The sequence below is a fragment of the Equus caballus genome, chromosome 30 (genome assembly GCF_041296265.1).
Source record: "Equus caballus isolate H_3958 breed thoroughbred chromosome 30, TB-T2T, whole genome shotgun sequence".
In the NCBI taxonomy this organism is placed as follows: domain Eukaryota; kingdom Metazoa; phylum Chordata; class Mammalia; order Perissodactyla; family Equidae; genus Equus; species Equus caballus.
In genome coordinates this window covers 16,836,651-16,856,694 of record NC_091713.1, presented here as the reverse complement: position 1 = coordinate 16,856,694, position 20,044 = coordinate 16,836,651, and the positions used below count along the sequence as shown (strand labels likewise).

The 20,044-nt window shown below is 38.9% G+C and overlaps 1 protein-coding gene across 1 annotated transcript in view; it reads left to right on the top strand.

The window, feature by feature from the left end:
* The first annotated feature begins 344 nt into the window (after positions 1–344).
* The window catches only part of DNAH14 (dynein axonemal heavy chain 14), a 417,001-nt gene continuing 397,301 nt past the window's right edge, over positions 345–20,044 (top strand). Inside the window, exon 1 of the mRNA XM_023632738.2 lies at positions 345–598. The gene's annotated coding sequence lies outside the window, so the exon portion shown is untranslated. The remainder of the gene's footprint in view (positions 599–20,044) is intronic.

Sequence of the window (20,044 nt, the reverse complement as noted above, 5' to 3'; positions counted from 1 at the left end):
TGAAAATCTTAAATGTATGTCACTCCTCTCAAAGGTCCCCAGAGTCACCTGTTCTGCAAGGTCCCTCTTTTCTCCCGCCTTCAGACCACACCCAGATAGGCATGCAGGCGGTAGATGGGTGAGACGGAGGCCTTCAACGTGTGCGATATTTCTGCTTTGCATTTAGCGCACATTTCCAGGCCGCATCGTGTCCGCATCCCCATACCCCCGTGCAGGCACGGTCAGTGCCACGTCGCCCTTCGGGCTTGCAGTCTCGCTGGGGTAGGAATCTCGACTGCACCACGTGCCACCTCGCCGTCTCTGGGCTCAAGCCTTGCCCCGCCCCACGCCCCCAGCCTGCCTTGCACGGGCCTGGGCCCCGCCCCCAGCCGGTGCTGCTCGGGCCTCGCGACTCGAAGGCCGTCGCGAGTTGCTCGTGAGGCGCAGACCGCGGCTGGTGGGGCGGTTACGGCCAGGAGGGCTTGGACTCGGCGCGGCGGGGCTGTCCCTCCCGTCCCTCTGGGTCGCCCTCGCTGGCGCTCCTCGGCGTGTGCGGGCCGGCCCTTCGCCGCTCCTCCCGAACCAGGGACGAGGCGGCCGTCGGGCCTCAGCGCTGCGGGTAAGGGCGGCGGGGACCGTCGTCACCCGGCCGTCGCGTCGTCTGCGAGCCCGGCGGGGACGGCCCGGGAGGGCGGGTCCGCTGCCGGCCTTTGGGGCTGAGCGGAGGGGGAGGGCGCTGTCGGTCCCCAGCTTGCCTGGGAATGCCCCCAATCCCGCCTTCGGGGGTCCCGCGGCAGGTGTTGGCCGAGCCCCAGGCCTGAGTCAGAAGGACGTCCCCGCCCTCAGGGAGCTCCCTTCCCAGGCGGCGGGCGGTCGCTGCTCCGCATCGGGCGAGGGTCTCTTCTGTCCCTAGAGTACGGAGAGTTTGGGGTTTTTGTTTTATTGTTTTTTCAATCATGAGTGAGTAAGGAACTCTGAAAAACTTTCCTACCATTTATTGTGTAATGTATGCGTACAGATATATGTATGCGCACAACACAAATATAGATAAGTATTTATGTGATTTAGCGTAGATGTAACTTTTGTAGTAATGTATTGAGTTATATTCATAACATTCATGTGTATTGTACTTGCGTTCATAGGACAAGGTCCGCTAAGAGACTCCCTATCAATCTGTCATCTGTCTGTCTCACATAACGTATATCAAACACACGTTGTTGGATTTGATTTGCTGTTTTATTTAGGATGTTTGCATTTATGTTCATAATTGTAATTTTTTTGGTGCATGTACTTGCTCTTGTCTGGTTTGGGAATCGTTGCTAGTTTAGTTTCAGGAAATGAGTTGAGTTCAGTACCTTTCCTTTTCTTTCTGAAAGAGTTGGCGTATTTCAAGGATTTTCTCTTCTTTGCATGTTTGGTAAAGCTCACCTGTGGAACTCTTTTGGGCTGTGTCTTTTACTTCTTGTGGGTAAGGGAGAGCCTTTTGAATACTGTTTCTTTTGTTTTCCTTCATCAGCTTTTAGTTTTATTGATCCTGATTCTTGTTTGTTTTCTATTATGTTAATTTTTCTTCCTTTGAACTTGTTGTTCATTTTCTAGCTTCTTTATAACACATTTATTTTTAATCTTTAAAATACTAAACACGTTTAATACTCTTACTTCTAAATTTTAATTTCTAAGTATTCTGTAACTACATCCACCAAGTTTGAATATGTGATGTTTTAATCGTTGAATGGTTCTGTCTAGAGAGTAGTTTCCATTTTTATTTTCTTTTTAATCAGTCGTGTATTTAGGTGTGCTATTTCAAGTCTCCAAACAGAGAGAGTTTTTAAAAGTGTATTTTTATGGTTGACTTATAATTTCTTTACACTCTGTTGGAAAATGTGGTCTGCATAATATTGATTCTTTGGAATTTGTTAAGTCTTTTGTTACCTGGGGTGTGGTAAATTTTTATAAATGTCTTATGTGATTTGAGAAGAAAGTAAATTGTTTATTAGGTACAGGGTTCTATATGTATCTATTAGGTCAAGCCAGTAATTGTGAGGGTCAAATGTATATACAGTGGTTCCCCTTATCTGCAGGCAACATGTTCCAAGACTCCCAGTGGATGCCTTAAGCCTGGTGTAGTACCAAACTCTGTATTTACTGTTCTTTCTTATACATACGTACCGGTGATACAGTTTGACGTATAAATTAGGCACAGTAAGAGACTAACAACAGTAACTAATAAAAAAAAGAACAGTATAATAGTAGATAATAATAAAATAGAACAGTAAAATAGAACAGAACAATATACTGTAACGAAAGACCAGCCCCGTGGCTGAGTGGTTAAGTTCTTGCGCTCCGCTTCTGCAGCCCAGGGTTTCGCTGGTTTGGATCCTGGGTGCGAATGTGGCACCCATCATCAGGCCATGCTGAGGTGGCATCCCACATGCCACAACTAGAAGGACCCACAACTAAGAAAAAATATACAACTATATACTGGGGGGCTTTGGGGAGAAAAAGGAAAAATAAAATCTTAAAAAAAAAAGTTACCGTAGATTTTAGCAACGTCAGCCTACGATTTTTTTTCCCCTTAAGTCAGGAACTTTCACCTTTTCACTTAAAAGGAAGCACTTTATCGCTTTTCTTTGGCATATTTGAATTGCCAGCATCACTACTGCAAGCACTTTGGGGCCATTATTAAGTAAAATAGGGTGACTTGAACACAAGCTAAGCAATTACCGTGACAGTCCATCTCATAACTGAGATGGCTACTAAGTGACTCATGGGCAGGTAGTGTATATGGCATGGATCCGCTGGGTAAAGGGATGACTCATGTCCCAGGAGGGACTGCATGAGATTTCATCACACTACTCAAACAGTGTGCAATTTAAAACTTATGAATTGTTTATTTCTGGAATTCTCCATTTAATATTTTTGGACCATGGTTCACCGTGGCTAACTGAAACCACAGAAAGCGAAGCTGAGGATAAGGGGTGACTACTGTGTTTCCTACATTTTTTGTTCATTTGATCTATAAATCATTGAGATGTGTGTTAAAATATCTCGAATTACCACAAATATAGTGGCTTAAAGCAACACAAAATTATCATCTTACTGTTCTGGAGGTCAAAAGTCTAAACTGTGTGCACTGCATTCCTTTTGGAGGCTCCAGGGAGAATCCATTTCCGTACCTGTTCCACCTCCCAGAGGTTGCCTTCATTCCTTGGCTGGGGGCCCCTTGTCCTATCTTCAAAGCCAGCAGTGTTTCATCTTCTCTCCTGATCTCTGCTTCCATCCTTATGTCATCTCTCTCTGACTCTGATTTTCCTGTCTCCCTCTTATGTGGATCCTCGTGATTACATTGGGCTGATCAGATAATCCACGGTAATCCCTTCATTTTGAGATCCTTAATCTAGGCGCGTTTCAACATCCCTTTTACCATGTAAGGTGACATGGTTACAAGTTCTGGGGTTTGGTATGTGGACATCTTTGGGGAGGCCATTGTTCAGTCTACCACGTTATATAAGCCTAGATTGTTAGTAGTAGTATACTACTTCACACCTCATCTCTGGGTCACTTTTCTTCGTGCTAAAGTACATCCGTATTTGTTCTGTAAGTAAGGGTCTATGGATGATAATCTCAGTCTTCCTACATATTGAATGACACTATAACTTACTCTAAAATTCTTGACAGGCAGTTATTTTTTTTCTCACCATTTTGAAGATATTAATCCATTTGTCTTCTGGCATCTATTGTCTGACAAACCAGGAAATCAATAAACTTTTGGCCACCTTTCGGACAGAGTGGGTAGGACTCTCAGAGGCACCAGATTGTATTAATTATACTCCTTTTTACCTACACCCTGTCAGCATTGATCCTTGGGTCGACCTTTTAAAACTAATAAATTATATGTTCAAATAATAAAATAAACACCTGTAAATCTGCCACATAAGGCAAGAGTTAGAATGTTGAGAAATAATTTTTGTCTATGAACCTCTTGCTATTTCATCTCTTTGCCTCCTATCCCTCCTCCTAAATTTTGTGTTTAATCTTGCCGTATTTAAAAACAGTTTTTATCACACATATGTATGTCTACACAATACATTTTTAGCTTGTTTTTCAAGTTTACAGAAAAGGTTAATATTCTGAATGAGTTTTCCAATAATTCCTCTTATACTTCAGTGATATTTTACTAAAGTTAATCTTGTTTTTTCACCACAGTGTAATATTCCATTGTATGACTAGATCATAATTTATTTATTCTCTTAGTGTTGAGCTTTTAGTGATGTGTCCAGCTTTTAGACATCATTCACAGTGCTACTGTGGAAGATCTTGTGTGTGTCTTCTTTTGCACATGTGGAAACTTTTTTTGTGTATGTAGGTATCTGAGAATGGAATTGTTGAGTTGTATGGTATGCTAATGTTTACTTTTGCAAGATGATGCCATACTGTTTTCTGGAGTGATTATACCCTCCTACCAGAAATGCATAAGGGATATTATTGATATACATGCTCTTTGCTTGATATTGTCAGACTTCTTAACTTTTTGCCGGTTGAAGTATAGGGTGGTTAATTTGTGATCTTAATTTGCATGGTCCTGATTACTAATGATGTTGAACATCTCTTCTTAGGTTTATTTTTTCTTCTCTGAAATGCCTGTATGTGTCATTTACCTATCTGTGTAGTTGTTTTTGTCCTTTTCTTATGGATTTACTCTGTGGAATTCTTTTTATATTCTTGAGACTAACCCTTGTGATGTATATGTTAAAGTTATTTCAGTTTTCTATTGCTGTGTAACAAACCACTCTAAATTTTAGTGGCTTAAATCAAGAATGATTTATTGTTTCTCTTGATTCTGGGCTGAGCTGGGTGTTTTTGTTTCTCCTTGTTGCGCTGGGTCACTCATTTGACTGCATTCATTTGACAGCTGGGCTGGACTGGAAGGTGCAAAAAGTCTTCACTTCCATCTTGTGCTTCAGAGCTTTTCCAGGTGGCTAACCTGGGGCATGGCTCTCTCAGCATGGTTGGACTTCTTACACAGTTGTTGATTTCAAGAGGGAAAGTGAAAGCTGTTAGACCTCTTAGGGGCTGGGCCTGGAACTGGCATAGTTATTTTAACAGCAGTCTCTTGGTGGATGGAAATCACAAAGACCTCAGATTCAAGAGGCGGAGAAATAGACTGCATTTTGAGATGAGTGGAGAGGCATGCATGTACTAGGAGGGAAGGAATTAATGGTGGCCATCTTTAGAGATTGTGTATCATATATGTTTTGTGAATATCATCTCACAGCACGTAGCTTGTCCTTTACTTTCTTTAAAGTGGGGTTTGATAAACAAATTCTTAATTTTAATACAGTTCAGTTTTTAGACTTTTATATTATGCTCTTGTTTATAAATCTTTCCTTACCCCAAGATCAGAAAAGTATTCAAATATATTTTAAAGTTTTACTTTTCACATTTAAGTACTTACTCTGGAGTTAAAAAGAATTTTTTGTTCTATTTGTATATTTGGTATGAGACAGGAAATAAATTCAATTTCATTTTCTCCCGTATTGCCTTTTATTCCAGATCAATTATTTTTCCCACTGATTTGACATGTCACCTGTCATATATCACAATTCTATCTATGTTTGGCACTATTTCTGTGATTTCTGTTAGGGTATTTGTAAACTTGCCTGTTCATGTGTCAATACTATACTGCCTTAATTACTAAAGCTTTACTGTTAGTTCTCCTATTAGTCTCTCCTTCATAATATTCATTTTTTCAGAAGTTTCTTGCCAATTCTTCCATATAATTTTTTTTGGGTGAGAATGTTTGATTTCTACTCTCTTAGCAAATTTCAGTTATACCATACAGTGTTATCAACTATAGTCACCATGTTATACAGTAGATCCTCAGAGCTTGTTCGTCTTATAGCTGAAAGTTTGTACCCTTTACCAACCTCCCCCTGTTTCTCCCACCCCCAGCCCTGGGGAAGCACTTTTCTGCTTTCTGTTTCTGTATGTTTGACTTTTGTTTTGTTTTTTTCCGATTCCTCATATAGGTGGTACTATGCAGTATTTGTCTTTGTCTGGTTTATTTCAGTTAGCATAATGCCTTCAAGGTCCATCCATCTTGTCCAGAGGGAAAGGTTTCCTTGTTTCTAAAGGCTGAGTAGTATTACATTGTATATATATACCCCACATCTTTATCCCTTCATCTGTTAATGGACACTTAGGTTGTTTCTGTATCTTGGCTGTTGCAATGAACGTGGGAGTGGAAATATCTCTTTGAGGTCCTGTTTTCATTCCTTTGGATATATATCTAGAAGTGGGATTACTGGATCATATGGTAGTTGTATTTTTAATTTTTTGAGGAACCTCCATACTGTTTTCCATAAGTGGCCGCACCAATTTACATTCTCACTAACAGTGCACGGGGGTTCCCTTTTCTTTGCATCCTTGCCAACACTTGTTATTTCTTGTCTTTTTGATGATAGCCATTCTAACGGGTGTGAGGTGATATTTCATTGTGGGTTTTTTTTTAAACATTGGCGCCAGCGCTAACAACTGTTGCCAGTCTTTTTTTTTTTTTTTAATTCTCCCCAAAGCCCCTCAGTACATAGTTGCATATTCTACTTGTGAGTGCCTCTGGTTGTGCTATGTGGGATGCCGCCTCAGTGTGGCCTGATGAGCGGTGCCATGTCTGCGCCCAGGATCTGAACTGGCGAAACCCTGGGCCGCTGAAGCAGAGTGCTCAAACTTGCGAACTTAACCACTCAGCCACAGGGCCGGCCCCCTCATTGTGGTTTTGATTTGCATTTCCCTGTTGATTAGTGATGTTGAGCACCTTTTCATGTATCTGTTAGCCATTTTTTAATTTTCTTTGGAAAAATGTCTGTTGTTTTCTTTTTAGGAAGATTAGCCTTGAGCTAACATCTGCCACCAATCCTCCTCTTTTTGCTGATGAAGACTGGCCCTGAGCTAACATCTGTGCCTGTCTTCTTCTACTTTATATGTGGGACACCTACCACAGCATGGCTTGTCAAGCAGTGCCATGTCCCCACCCAGGATCTGAACTGGCAAAGCCCGGGCCCCCGAAGCGGAACGTGCAAACTTAACTGCTGCGCCACCGGGCTGGCCCCCTCTGCCCATTTTTAAATTGGATTGTTTGGCTTCTTGCTATTGAGTTGTGTGAGTTCTTTACATATTTTGGATATTAACCTCTTATCAGATAGATGATTTGAAAATATTTTCTCCTATTCCGTAGGTTGGCTTTTCATTTTGTTGATGGTTTCCTTTGCTGTGCAGAAGCTTTTTAATTTGAGTAGTCTCACTTGTTCATTTTTGCTTTTATTACCTTTGCTTTTGATGTCGAATCGAAAAAATCATTGCCAAGACCAATGTTAATCTTACTCCCTGTGTTTTCTTCCAGGAGTTTTATGGTTTTATGGTTTCAGGTCTTAAATTTAAGTTTTTAATCCATTTTGCGTTAATATTTGTGAGTGGTTAATATAATTCTGCACCCAGTTCCAATGGGGGTAGTTTCCCTCACAATACCAAGCAATGCTCAGACATCAGCTGAGTGGCATACAGTTCAACTCAATTCTGATACTCTCTGTCTGGGGCTTGCAAGCAGATCTCACAGGTTAAGGGCTCAGTCCTACAAGACTGCACCCCCTGAGACACACCCCCACTTCAGATGCCAGTCAAAAACCCAGGTTATCACCTGTGTTTCTTACTGACTGTCTGTAGACAGGTGGCTCCAGTGACCCCCTCTTTCGGTTCCATTTGGTGGAACGGCTCAGAGAACTCAGAGAAGCATTTTACTTACTAGATAACTGGTTTATTATTAAAGGATATAACTCATGAACAGCCAGATGGAAGAGATGCATAGGACAAGGTGTGGGGAAAGGGTTCAGAGCTTCCATGCCCTCTGAGCATGCCACTCTCTCCGAATCTCCAGTGTTCACCAACTTGAAGTGCTCCGAATCCCATCCTTTTAAGTTTTTATGGAGGGTTCATTACATAGGCATGGCCTTTGGTGATTGATTCAACCTCCAGCCCCTCTCCCCTCCCTGGAGGTCAAGGGGGTGGGGCTGAAAGTTCAACCCTCTAATCATATGGTTGGTTCTCCTGGCAACCAGCCTCCATCCTTAGATGAGGTCCAAAAGTCACCTCATTAGCATAGCAAAAGACATTTATCACTCTATTCACTTAGGAAATTCCAAGAGTTTTAGGAGCTTTGTGCCAGAAATGGGGTTGAAGACCAAATATATATTTCTTATTATAAATCACAGTATCACAGTGGTATAAGGGGTCTCATTTCATGCTTTTCCACATGGCTGTCCAGTCTTCCCACCACCATTTACTGAAGAGACTGTCCTTTCACCATTGTATATTCTTGGCTCCTTTATTGTAAATTAATTGACCATATATGCATGGGCTTATTTCTGGGATCTTTGTTCTGTTGGTCTGTACATCTGTTTTTATGTCAATACCATACTGTTTTGATTACTACAGCTTTGTAATATAGTGTGAAATCAGGAAGTGTGACGCTTACAGTTTTATTCTTTTTTCTTGTTTGCTTTCATTCTTTGAGATCTTTTGTGGTTCTGTACGAATTTTAGGATTGTTCTATTTCTGTGAAAAATGCTATTGGAATTTTGATAGGGATAGCATTGAATCTGTAGATTGTTTTAGGTAGTATGGACATTTTAACAATATTAATTCTTCCAATCCATGAACACAAGATATATTTCCATTTATTTGTGTCGTCTTCAGTTTCTTTCATTAGTGTGTTATAGTTTTCAGTGTACAGATCATTCACCTCTTTGGTTAAATTTATTCCTGAGTATTTTATTCTTTTTGATGCATTTGTAAATGGAGTTGCTTCTTTTTTTTTTTTTTTTTTTTTGAGGAAGATTAGCCCTGAGCTAACTGCTGCCAATCCTCCTCTTTTTGCTGAGGAAGACTGGCCCTGAGCTAACATCCATGCCCATCTTCCTCTGGAGTTGCTTCTTAATTTCTCTTTCTGATAATTCATTATTAGTGTATAGAAATGCAACTGATTTTTGTATATTGAGTTTGTATCCTGCAGCCTTATTGAATTTGTTTATTAGTTCCAAACAAAACTAATTTTTCCATCTTTATAGGCAGCCAGCAAGCAACTCTTGTAAAATAATATATATATATATATTTTTATATATATATATATATATGTCTCTGCTCCTGGTTTCTGAGACAGGGCTCTTGAAACCCTTGTGAATTCCTGAGTGATAAAAGCTCTAGGGGCATCTTTTTTTCTGATATTTGGTCTGACCCTGGTTCCTGGTACAGGGCTCCTAAATCCCTTGAAATTTCCTAGGTGATAGGAGTTTCTTTTGTTCTAATGAGGGGACTCTGGGTGGACTCCTGGATAGCTCCTGGATAGCTGGACCCTAGAGAGACCAAGCTTGGAATTTTCAGCCCCACTCCCCATTCTCTAGAGAGGGAAGAGGGCCAGGAAATGGAGTTAATAGTTGATCATGCCTATGTGAGGAAGCTTCCATAGAAATCTCAATAGTGTGGGGTTTGGAGAACTTTCAGGTTGGTGAACAGCTCCACATACCAGGAGGGTGACCCACCTCGACTCCACAGGGACAGAATCTCCTGCACTCAGGACCCTCCCAGACATCACCCTATGTATCTCTCCATCTGGCTGTTCGTCCTTTATCATATCCTTTAATAAACTAATAAATATAACTGTTTCCCTGGGTTCTGTGAGCTGTTCTAGTAAATAATCAAATCCATTGGGGAGGAGATCATGGAAACCTCTGGTGTGTAGCCAAGTGGGACAATAGCTGTGGGTAACCTGGGGACCTACTACTTGCAATTGGCATCTAAGGTGGGGGGCACTCTCCTGGGACTGAGCCCTTAACCTGTGGGATCTGATGCTACCTCCAGGTAGATAATGTCAGAATTACGTTAAATTGTAGGACACCAGCTGGAGTTGCAGAATTGCTTGGTGTTGGAAAAACTACCACGCATTTGGTAACCAGAAGTGTTGTGAGTGTGGTGGTAGTGTGAGAGTAAAAGGATACATAGGAGGAAGACTGAGGTTTTCCAGTTCATTGTCAAATCCTTCTCACTCCACATCACTCTCACACCCTATACATTTTTTAATCATCTTGCCAAATTTTAGCAAAACTTAAAAAAAAACTATTGAGATTTTGATTGGAGTTATATTGAATGTAAAGACCAATCAAAGGCGAACTGACATTTTAATGTCTGTTAATTAATATTTAGCTTTTTGATCCAATTACATGTTTGTTTTCTATTTTTAAAATTTGTTCTAACTTTTTTTCTGAAGAAACTTTTGTTCCCAGCTTTATTGAGGTATAATTGACAAAAATGTTGTGTATATTTAAGGTGTACAATGTGATGATTTGAAATATGTATACATTGTGAAGCGTGTACCACAAGTTAATTAACACATCTATTACCTTACATAGTTACCTTTTTTTGTGTGTGTGGTGAGAACACTTACACTCCTTCGCAAATTTCAGGTATACAATATAGCATTATTAACTATAGTCACCGTCCTGTACATTAGATCCTCAGAACTTAATCATCTTATAACTGAACTTAATCATCTTATAACTGAAAGTTTGTATACTTTGATCAACCTCTCTCCATTCCTGTCCCTACCCCTCCCCCCCACCCCTAGAAGCCATCATTCTTCTTTATTTCTATAAGTTTAACTTTTTTTTTAGATTCTGCACACGAATGATACCATAACAGTATTTGTCTTTCTATTTCACTTAGCATAATGCCCTGCCCTCCAGGTTTGTCCATGTTGTCTCAAGTGGCAGGATTTCCTTCTTTGTGCCTGAATAATATTTCATTGTATATGTGTATACCACATTTTCTTTGTCCCTTTATCTGTTGACAGACACTTATGTTGTCTCCACTTCTTGGCTGTTGTGAATAATGCTGCAATGATCATAGGAGTGCAAATATCTCTTTGAGATACTGATTTCATTTTCTTCAAATATATATCCAGAAGTGGGATTGCTTGATCATTTGGTAGTTCTATTTTTAATGTTTTGAGAAACACCATACTGTTTTCCATAGTGACTGCACGAATTTACGTTCCCACCGTCAGTATTCTCTCCTCTTCAAAGGGTTCCCTTCTCTCCATATCCTTGAAAATACTTGTGATCGCTTATGTTTTTGATAAAAGCCATCCTAACAGGTGTGAGGTGATGTCTCATGGTGGTTTGGGTTTGCAGTTCCCTGATGATTAGTGATGTTGAGCACTGGTTGGCCATTTGTGTGTGTTCTTTGGAAAAAAGTTCAGTTCCTCTGCCCATTTTTTAATCAGATTATTATTGTTATTATTTTTGCTATTGAGTTGTTTGTGTAAGCTTCTTATATATTTTGGATATTAATCCCTTATCTCATATATGGTTTGCAAATCTTTTCTCCCATTCTATAGTTTGCCTTTTCATTTTGTTGATGGTTTCCTTTGCTGTTAAGAAGTTTTTCAGTTTGATATAGTCCCACTTGTTTATTTTTGCTTTTATGCCTGTGCTTTTGGTGTCATATCCAAAAAATCATTGCCAAAACCAATGTCAATGAGCTTTTCCTCTGTTTTCTTCTAGGAGTTTTACCATTTCAGGTTGTAAATTTAAGTCTTTAATCCATTTCAAGTTAAATTTTGTGAATGTTGTAAGATAGGGTTGCAAATTTATTCTTCGGCATTTGGATATCCAGTTTTCCCAACACTATTTATTGAAGAGACTATCCTTTCCCCATTGTGTGTTCTTGGCACCTTTGTCAAAGGTTATTTGACTGTATGTGTGTAGGTTATTTCTAGGCTCTCTATTCTGTTCCATTGGTCTATGTGTCTGTTTTTATATGAGTACCACACTGTTTTGTTTTTGTGTTTTGTTTTTAGACGTTTTCTTTTTCTTTTCTTTCTTTCTTCTATTTTATTATTTGTTTTTGCTGGGGAAGTTTTGCTCTAAGCTAAATCTGTTGCCGATCTTCCTCCCCTTTTCTGCCTTTTTCCACCCCCTAAAGCCCCAGGACATAGTTGTGTATAGTTCTGAGTTCTTCTGGTTCTGCTGTATGAGCCACCACCACAGCATGGCTACTGACAGACAAGTGGTGTGGTTCTGGCACTGAGAACTGAACCTGGGCTGCCGAAGCAGAGTGTACCACACTTTAATAGCTAGGCAATCAGGGCTTGCTCAGGACCATACTGTTTTGACTACTATACTTTTGTAACATAGCTTGAAGTCAGAAAGTGTAGTGCCTCTAACTTTATTTGTCTTTCTCAAGATTGCTTTGATTATTCAAGGTCTTTTGTGGTTCTATACAAATTTTAGGATTTTTTTTGCAAGTCTGTGAAAAATGCCACTGGAATTTTGATGAGCATGGCATTGAATCTGTAGATCATTTTGAGTAGTATGGACATTTTAATGATGTTAATTCTTCCATCCATGAATGCAGGATATCATTTCATTTATTTGTGTCTTCTTTGGTTTCTTTCATCAGTGTCTTACAGTTTTCAGTGTACAGATCTTTCACCTCGGTTAAATTTATTCCTATGTGTTTTATCCTTTTTGAGGCATTTGTAAATGGGATTGCTTCTTAATTTCTTTCTTTTTTTTTTTTTTTCTGAGGAAGATTAGCCTTGAGCTAACTACTGCCACTCCTCCTCTTTTCGCTGAGGAAGACTTGGCCTGAGCTAACATCCATGCCCATCTTCCTCTACTTTATATGTGGGACGCCTACCACAGCATGGTGTGCCAAGCAGTGCCATGTCTGCACCCTGGATCTGAACCGGCGAACCCCAGGCCGCCGAAGTGGAACCTGCACACTTAACTGCTGCGCCACTGGGCTGGCCCCTGCTTCTTAATTTCTCTTTCTGATAATTCATTATTAGTGTATAGAAATGCAGCTGATTTTTGTATATTGGTTTTGTATCCTGCAACTTTACTGAATTCTTTTGTTAGCTCTAACAGTTTTTTTCGTGGAGTCTTTAGGATTTTCTGTATATTAGATCATGTCATCTTCAAACAGAGTTAATTTTACCTCTTCTTTTTTTAAATTTGAGTGCCTTTTATTACTTTTTCTTGCCTAATTGGTCTGGCTAGGACTTTCAGTACTGTGTTGAATAGACATGGTAAGAATGGGCATCCTTTTCTTCTTCTTGACCTGAGAGGAAAAGCTTTTACCTTTTCACCATTGAGTATGTAGTTATCTGTGGGCTTGTCATATATGGCCTTTGTTATGTTGCGGTACATTGCTTCTATCTCTAAATTGGTGAAAGTTTTTATCAGAAAAGGATGTTGAGTTTTGTCAAATGCTTTTTCTGTATGTATTGAGATGATCATATAAGTTTTGTCCTTCATTTTGTTAATATGTTCTATCACATGTATTGATTTGTGAATGTTAAAACATCCTTGCATCCAAGGGTTAATCCTGCTTGGTCATGGTGTATGATGCTGTTCTTGTGCTGTTAATTTGGTTTTCTAGTTTTTTTGGTTGAGGACTTTTGCTGCTGTATTCCTCAGGGATATGACCTGTAATTTTATTTTCTTGTAGTGTCCTTGTCTAGCTTTGAGATATTTTATTAGGATTTTATGACCTCATAAAATGACCCTGGAAGTCTTCCCTCCTCTGTTATTTTTTGGAGGATTTTGAGAAGGATTGGCACTAGCTCTTCTTTAAATGTTTGATAGAATTTACCAGGGAAGCCATCTGCTACTGGGCTTTATTTGTTGAGAGGTTTTAGATTCCTGCTTCAATCTCCTTGCTTGTTAGCAGTCTGTTCAGATTTTCTGTTTCTTCCTGATTCAGTCTTGGTAGGTGGTATGTTTCTAAGAACTCATCCATTTCCGCTTTGTTGGATTATCCCAATTTTTTGGCATATAATTGTTCTTAATAGTCTCATATGATCCTTTGTATTTCTGTGATATCAGTTCTAATATATCCTGTTTCTGTCTTTCTTTCCTTTTTTTTTTTTTTTGTTGCTGAGGAAGATTAACCCTGAGCTAACATCCACTACCAGTCTCCCTCTTTTTTTGCTTAAGAAAAATTCACACTCTGAGTTAATATCTGTGCCATTCTTCCTCTATTTTGATGTGGGTCACTGCCACAGCATGGCCACCAGTCAGTGGTGTATGTCCACATCCAGGAGCCAAACCTGGGCCGCCAAAGCAGAACATGCTGAACTTAACCATTAGGCCATGGGGCTGCCACCCCCCGACCTTTCATTTTTTGTTTTATTTGTTTGACTCCTCTTCTCTCTTTTTCTTAGCTAGTTTACCTAAAGATTTGTCAATTTTCTTTATCTTTTCAAGATCTGGCTCTTAGGTTGTGATCTTTTCTATTGTTTTTCTAGTTTATTTTTCATTTACTTCTGCTCTTTCTTATTTCTTTCCTTCTGACAACTTTGGGCTTAGTTTGTTCTTTTTCTCATTCCTTGAGGTATAAAGTTAGGTTGTTTATTTAAGGTCTTTCTCTTTTTCTTAATGTTGGCATTTATTGCTATAAACTTTGCTCTTAGAAATGCTTTTGTGGCATCTCATAAAGTTTAGTATGTTGTGTTTCCATTTTTTTGTTTGTTCCAAGATATTTTTTATTTTCCTATTGATTTCTTCCACCTTGACCCATTGGTTGTTCAGGGCTGTGTTGTTTCATTTCTACATATTTGTAAACTTTTCAGTTTTCCTCTGTTTTTGATTTCTACTTTCACACCATTCTGTTTGGAAAAGGTACTTGATATGATTTCAGTCTTCTTAAATTTCCCAATAGTTGTTTTGTGACCTAACATATGCTCTATCTTAGAGAATGTTCTGCACGTGCATTAGAAGAATGTATATTCTGCTGCTGTTTGATGGCATTTTTGCATACATCTGTTTTGTCCCTTTGGTCTAAAGTGTAGTTCAAGTCAAATATTTCTTTGTTAATTTTCTGTCTGTATGATCTATCTATGTTAAACGTGGGATATTGAAGGTCTCTATTATTGCTTTGCTGTATATTTTTGCCTTCAGATCTGTTAATATTTGCTTAATATATTTAGGTGTTTTGATGTTGGGTGTATATATATTTACCATAGTTAGATCCTCTTGATAAATTGACCCCTATTTCATTGTATAATGACCTTCTTTGTCTCTTGTTGCAGTTTTTGATTTAAAGTCTATTTTGTCTGATGTAAGTATAATTACTCCTGGTCTTTTTTGGTTACTGTTTGCGTGGAATGTTTTCTTCCATCTGTTTTCTTTAAGCCTATGTGTGTCTGTAAAGCTGAAATGAGTCTCTTGTAGGTAGCGTATAGTTAAGTCATGTTTTGGGTTTTTTTTGAATCCAGTCAGCCACTCTCTGTCTTTTGATTGGAGAATTTAGTGCATTTACATTTAAAGTAATTATTTATAGGTAAGTACTTACTGTTGCCATCTTGTTCACTGTTTTCTGGCTGTTTTGTAGTTCCTTTGTTTCTTTCTACTCCCTTTGCTGTCTTCGTCATTTGATGATTTTCCTCAGTGGTATGCTTTGATTTCTTTCTTTCATTTTTTATATGTCTACTTATAGGGTTTTGCTTTGTGGTTACCAAGGGGCTTACATAAAACATCTTATAGTTATAATAGTCTGTTTTAAGCTGAAAACAACTTAACTTCAATTGCGTAAAAAAACTCTATCCTTTCATTTCCCCCTCCCATATTTTATGTTTTTTATATTACAGTTTGCATCTTGTTATATGTCTCCATTAAAAAATTATTGTAGCTATAGTTATTTGTAATACTTTTGTCTTAACCATTACACTGGAGTTAAATGATTTATACATCACCATGACAGTATTAGATTATTCTGAATTTGTCTATATTCTTATCTTTACAAGTGAGTTTTATACTTTCGTATGTTTTCATGTCATTAATTAGCATCCTTTCATTTCAGCTGAGTTCCTTTTAGCATTTCTTGTAGGGCAGGTCTAGTGGAGATGAACTTCAACTTTTGTTTGTCGGGAAAGTCTTTATCTCTCTTTCATTTATAAAGGACAGCTTTTCTGGGTAAAGTATTCTTTGTTAGCAACTTTTTCCTTTCACTACTTTGAATATATCATCCCACTCTCTCCTGAACCACAGGATTTCTGCTGAGAAACCTCCTGACAGCCTTATGGGAGTTCCCTTGTCTGAGATGAGTTTCTTTTCCTGCTGCTTTCAAAATTCTACCTTTGTCTTTGATTTTTGATGGTTTTAATACAGTGTGTTTCACTGAAGTCCTCTTTGTGTTGAATCTATATGGAGACTGTGAGCTTCATGAACCTGGATGTCCATATCTCTTCCCAGATATGGGAAATTTTTAGCCATGTTTTTCTTTAAGTAATCTTTCTGCTTCTTTCTCTCTTCTCCTTCTGAGACTCCCATGTGCTAATGTTGTTTTGCTTGATGGTATCTCATAATTCACATAAGCTTTCTTTACTCTTTTTCATTCTTTATCTTTTTTCCTCCTCTGATTGGATAATTTCAAATGATCTGTCTTGTAGTTCACAGGTTCTTTCTTCAGCCTGATCAAGTCTGTTGTTGATCTGTCTATTGCGTTTTCTTTCCATTCATTGTATTCTTCAGCTCTAGAGTTTCTCTTTGGTTCTTTTTTTATGATTTCTATATCTCTCTCGACCTTCTCATTTTGTTCACATTTCGTTTTCCTGATTTCACTTAGTTGTCTATCTGTGTTCTTTTATTGCTCACTCAGCTTCCTTAAAACAATTGTTTTGAGTTCTTTGTCCAATAATTCATAGATCTTTGTTTATTTGGAGTCTATTATTGGAAAAGTATTGTGTTCCTTTTGTTGTGCTGTGTTTCCTTGATTTTTCGTGTTTCTTGTAGTAGCCTTGTGTTGATGTCTGTGCATTTGATGGAGCAGTCACCTCTTCCAGATGTTATGGACTGGTTTTGGTAAGGAAAGACCACCTGTGGGTGGGTGTGAGGGTGCTGGGTGGGTGGGTGTGGCAGTTCTGGCTCCAAGGAAGGACCCACACCATAGTCTCCATGTAGTTCCATCACTGAGGTCAGTGATGGCATAGATTCCAGGGGTTCTCAGCAGCCAAGGCAGCAAGTGTTTGCAGTGGTGGTAAGGACCATTGGGGTCTTTGGTAGTGAAGTCTGCTGGAGACCTCCTCATCGTTTTTTCTGCCATGGGGGATGTTATGGCTAAGGGTATTCCTCTTGGCACAGGCTCTGGCTCCTCAGTGCTCTCATAGTGGTGGTGGCATTGGTGTCTGATGCATGGGCACTTTTGGAGGAACAGAAGCAGTGGGGTCTGAGTAGCTGGTTAGCACACAGCAGTGGTGGCTCCAGTGCCTGAGATGCGGATGCTTGCAAAGCCTCCATGGGGCTGGGCTTAGGAGTGTGGTCACATGCGAGCAGCTGCAGAGACGGGGTCTGAAGTGTGGGCACATTTGGAGCAGCTAGGGCTCTGGCATCCAGGGCATGTGGAAAGCTAGGAGAGTCGCAGCACTGGTCCTGGGGCAGTGCAACAGCAGTTCCTTCTGGGAGGAAGGGTGCAGCAGTGTCTCCCTTTCTGGGGGTTCTTTGCCAGTGTTGGCTGTCGATGGCTAATGCTGCTGATGTCATCTGCAGAGCAGGCTGCTGGGGTCCATACCAACAAACACTACTGGTTCTTCACTGTGAGAGCTGTGGGGAGTCCACAGCTGAGATTCCCTGTGGCAAATGTTGTCAGTGTCCTCTGCAGAACAGGCCACTGGGGACTGTGATAGCATCTGCTGCATGACTGAAACTCATAGCCTGCCCTCTTATGTTTCATTCTTAGCCTTCTCTAGACGTCTCAGCTAAGCCAGTCTCTCCAGGGATTTTTTTTTGTGTATACGAAGTTAATCTCTATTTTTTTTCCTCTACTGTGTTGCTGTAGGTTCTTAACTGGACTCTTGAGCCCTTCCAGGTCTATTTTCATTCATGGATAGCTGTCTGTTGTTTTTTGTGGGAGGCAAAGGCTGGTATTTCCTCCTCGGCCATTTTGCTGATGTCCAGAGGCCTGCTCTAATCTTTACTATTTCCTTCTTTCTACTTTGGATTTATAAAATTTTGTGTTTTCTAACTTCTTAAATTAGATGTTTAATTTAGATAATTAGTCTTTCTTCCTTTCTAGAATAAACATTTAAGGCTTTACGTTTACCTCTATGTACCTCTTTAGATGCATCTCACAAGACTTAATATTTAGCATCTTAGGATTTAGTTCTTAATATTTTGAAATTTTCATTATGATTCTTTCTTTAAACCATGAGTTATTTAGAAAGGTGTTTTTAATTTCCAGAATTATGGGATTTTACTTTTTTTGTCTCTTTATTTCTAATCTAATTGCATTGTCATCATAGAATTTGGATTGTATGATGATAAATCATTTGCAGTTTGATGAGACTTAATTATGACCCAGTAGTTGGTTAATTTTGAAACTGTGGCATACATGCTTCAAAATACATGCATTCTCTCGTTCTTGAGTTGCATAGACTACATATTTTCTAAGTCAAACTTTTAAATTAGATTGTTGAAATCTATATCCTTACTGGGGTTTTTGTGTGCATGTGTGGTGAAGGGGCTTGGCTTGGTTAACTGAAATAAATTTGTTAAAATGTTCCATTATCATATTATATTTACTTGTTTCTCCTTATGGTTGTGTTAGTGTTTTAATTATGAATTTTGCATTACATATTCTCATTGTACATTTTGAAGCTATGTTGTTAGGTGGAAGTTCAGAACAGTTCTGTTTTATTTTCCTGGTGGAATGAAACTTTGATCATTATATAGTGACCCTCTTTGTATCTAGTGACTCTTTCTGCCTTAATGTCTATTTCTTTCTCATATAAAGGTAGCTATCATATCTTTATTTTACTTAATAGTTGCTTGCTATATCCTTTTCCTGTCCCTTACTTGCATCCTTGTTGTATCCTTATGTTTTAGAGATTTGTCTTTTAAATAGGATATAACTGGATTTTTCCCCCAGTTTTTGTCTTTGTCTTTTTAGAGAATTTGGTCCATTTATATTGATTGTAATTATTAATATGTTCCTATTTATTTCTGTCACTTTATTTTGTGGTTACAGTAGAAATTTTAAGATGTACACTTAACATACCAAAGTGTATCAGTTTTAGTTTTCCTCCAGAAAATACAAAGATCTTAAAACAATTTAATTTTGACCATCCATTCCTGACCTCTGTGCTATTACTGTTGTGTATTTTAGTTCCATCTCACTTTTAATCCCCTAAGAAATAATTACTATTTTATACAGTCAGTGTTTGTTTATATTTATCCACATAATTCATTACTTCTTTTGCTGATAATTATTTCTTGCATCTTAGACTTCTTATCTTGGGATCATATTCCTTCTTTTTGAAGTCCTTTAGAATACTTTTTTTTTTTTGAGGAAGATTAGCACTGAGCTAACATCCACTGCCAATCCTCCTCTTTTTCACTGAGGAAGATTGGCCTTGAATTGTGCCCATCTTTGTCTACTTTATATGTGGGATGCTTGCCACAGCATGGCTTGATAAGCAATGCCTAGGTCCACTCCTGGGATCCGAACCAGTGAATCCTGGGCAGCCAAAGCCAACTGTGTGAACTTAAGTGCTACGCTACTGGGCAGGACCCTAGAATACTTTTTATGAGGGTCTGTTGATTTTTATTTGCCTGAAAACATCTTTATTTTGCCTTCATTTTTGAAACATATTTTTGCCAAGTATAGAATTCTAGATTGACGGTTATGTTTCCATAGCACATTGGCAATATTATACAACTGTTTTCAATTTAGATTTTTTTTCTTGCTGTCAAGAAGTCCATTCTTAGCCTAATTATTTTCCACTTTAAGTAATGTATCTCTAGTTACTGTTATGAACTCCTCTTTATTTTTGTCATTATTCAGTTTGACTGTGTTGGAGGGGTGTGTGTATATGTGTGTACACATGCGTGTGTACACTTAAATGTATATGTTCATCCTGCTTAGAATTTGTTGGAACCTATGAAACTATAGATTCATATAGAAACTGGAAATCTCTCAGTTGTTATATTCCCCATCTTCTCTCTTCTTCCAGACTCCT